Genomic DNA, 3380 nt, shown 5'->3' with positions numbered 1-3380 from the left:
ATCTTCAAACGCGACAGTTACTCTCTGTACATAGAGCAGCAGCATGTCAGGAGGCAAAACATTCTGGCTTCATCAAAACATTTTCTGTCATCTTCACAGATTTATTTTATTCATTTATATGTCCTATTTCATTGTAACAAGCTTAACTTTGACACCTTTTCATAGTTTGTTTCATTGGACCGCCTCCCTGTGTCACCATCAATGTCCTCCCTACAGCTGTTTTTAATGCTGTAAGTGAACAGAGATGTGGCGGTGAGGGTGTATCAGCAATGGTTATAAAGCTAAACAAAAAAAAAAAAAAAAAACTGTGAATAATGTTATTATCAGTCATGATGAGAGCGAGACGGATCCAGATGACAGTGTGCAACACATCCTGTTGGCGAGCTGCAGTCAAACTCACAAAACCACTACAAGCAGCCTTCCTTACATGCCTCGAAACAATTAATCACAGTGCCCCCCCCCCCCCCCCCCCCCCCCCCCCGCCAAATTGTCCGGATCAGAGCACTGTGATGAATCCCTCTGGGAGAAAAAAAATTGATGTGGGATTGTTTCCCCTGATCTCTTAAATTTGTGTACGGCAGCTTAATTGCGTCTGCGCGCTGAACTGGTGTGGCATTTTACAACTATGGTGACTCCATGCTGGCAGAATGCTCACGTCGCTGCACTGGCGGGGGGGGAAAGATTTTTATTTGTGGTTTCTCAATCTTTATTCTGAGCTGCTCATAAAGCACTGAGATGAGTGATATCATGTGGTCTTCATCAACAAGGGAGCTTTTTGTTGTATTTTATAGCCATTTAAATGGAAAGATTAAAGACCATGACACACAGTCATGGTTAGCCAGCAATGGGAACCAACAAGTTTAACAATTCCTCATTTCTTCAAATGTTTGTTCTACTTACAAAGCCCGAGGATCCTCACATTTTCTCTATTCAGATTTTCCTATCATGCGCCAGTATCTCGTATTGTTTCCTAATTGATGCTAGATCAAAATACAACTTTTTTACACATGATGTTCTATTTTCCTGTCACATTTTGGTTGAGTTAGCTTTTGGAAAAAAGATGCTCCAATGCTTGATTTGCTCCGGAAAACATTTATGGACTCTGACTAAACAACATTACTTTTGTGAACCCAACATTTCACCAGGAATGTGGACTGTCCATAGTGCATATGAGTAAATAGGAGATGGGAAAGGTCCAGTCATCTGAATGAAAAACCAGGAGCTTCGCACTGGGAATGGTAAATGTTTCATGGAAGATGTTACAGACTATTACAGTTTTCTCCCAGAAACATGATTGTACCACTGGTTACAATGATTAGATAGAGCTGTTATTAATATAAAACAAATTACATATGTTAAAGGTGCTTCCTAAACTTGTTGCTGGAGCTTTAAGGATGCAAAGTATAAGACAGAATATCATAACTGTTTTGCCTTGATATGAATATTTCTGTGTTGATGTTTCCTTCACCTTTTGTAAATAAAAGACAAAGGATGGATGGATGGATGGATGGATGGATGGATGGATGGATGGATGGACAGTATACAGAACCACACACCATGCTTGCATAATAACTCCTCAATACAATTCTTGAACAACTCCAAGCCTTCTCAGATTTTTAGTGCAAAAAGGGATACAAACTTTTTTCTTTTCTTGAAAAGCTTTCAAAAGTTGATCATTTTAAAGAAAATGAAAGCAATGTCAATATAAAGCTATTTTTAAGCTCGCTGGTGCAACATACAGTAAAATGCTCTAAACCATGTATTTTGATTGCAACATTTATCAACCTTCAAATGACATTTCACAAAAAATAAATAGATAAAATTTGTCCACTTTGCAAAGTTATTATTGGACCAGAAAGTCTTCTGGTGGGCCATTTTCTGTCCACAAACCATTTTGATGCCACGGATCTACACTAATTCAAGAAGTTTGAATGTAAATATTCCTACTTCATAGTAGGATGACGAAATTCCATAGTTCTTACTTCATAGTGCAACTATCATACTTCATATACTTCATTGGATATTAGAAAATCTGTCTTTTGTCATTTAATAATTTTTTTTTGTTAGTATTTTATATAGATTTATTTGCTGGTTTATTGTGTTATTCAGGGAGATGTGTTTAGGTAAGCATTGAACTTGAATGTGTGGGTCTAGAGTTTGAAACTAATGAAAGACTGAAGGTTACAATCACTTGCTGTGGCGACCTTAATGGAAGGGGGAAAAAAACAACAACAAACTAAGAACTGTGTCATTCCTCCCAATAACTTAATTCTATATAACGTATTCATTTAATTCATTCATTCATTCATTTTCTTCCGCTTATCCGTTTCCGGGTCGCGGGGGTGACAGTCTGAGCACTGTCACCCAGATCACAATGCACCGATTAAGAACCTTCCTGCAGGTGGTGAGCCCACGGGAAATATAAGGTATTGATTCATGTATTAAATATGTTCTTGTTGTTACTCGTATTGTCTTTTTTATCATTCATCTTTTATCACTTTAGTTGGTAATGACGTGTTGACATATAAGTATCGATTGATTGATTGAACAATGATCCAATAAGTCTTTCATTGATTGTGATCCCGCGTCAACACCATCAACGTTCCTCAACTTTTTTTTTTTTTTTTGCCAACTCTTATTCATTAATACTTCAAATCCTTAAAGTAAAAAAAAAAAGTTTACTCTCCCTTCGCACCACTCGGTCTCTTCATCCTCATCCTCAGCATCTTCTCCTGCGAGTATAGATCTGGTGTTCCTCTCAGAGGGCCCGGGCTAAGTGTTTTCTGGTTTCCTTATCTAGAGGGATCTCTATCCTGCTTTAACGAGGCACTTGACCTCCCTCGGCGCACTCCGGCTCCCCGAGTGACGCAAAAAAAAGTGGGCTGGCGAAGCGCTAAGTGCAGCAGTTTAGAAGACTATCGGCGCGCACTGAAACATCACTGCTCAAGTAGACTTCATTTAGTGCGCCTATAAGCGTCTCCTCTTTGGATGTTATACCGGCGCAAAGAGCTCTTTGGCGGAGCGGAGTGACGTCCGGATGTTTTGGAGGAGAAAAGCACTGACTGTCCCTCCAACTAGTAGCGCCCTCCTTCATTCAGTAAGTTTGGAGGCTGATGAAACTTTTCTTGAATGAGAACTGCGCCGCTGGCTGGCACATCTGGACCCGCAGACGCAGGAGCTGTCAAGACCTGACCTGATCCCCTCTCCTCTGATTTTTCATCAAGTTTGAGACGGAATATTGGAATTTGTTTGATTTAAACGCTACACTCCAAATATTTGCAAGGTTTTTTTTGTTTTGTTTAGGTTTTTTTTTTGGTTTTTTTATCATTATTATTATTATTATTATTATTATTATTATTATTATTATTATTATTATTATT

This window comes from Lipophrys pholis (genome assembly GCF_963383615.2).
Source record: "Lipophrys pholis genome assembly, chromosome: 13".
NCBI classification, from domain to species: Eukaryota; Metazoa; Chordata; class Actinopteri; order Blenniiformes; family Blenniidae; genus Lipophrys; species Lipophrys pholis.
The sequence above is the reverse complement of the archived record's forward strand: the minus strand, read 5'-3'. Positions refer to the sequence as shown.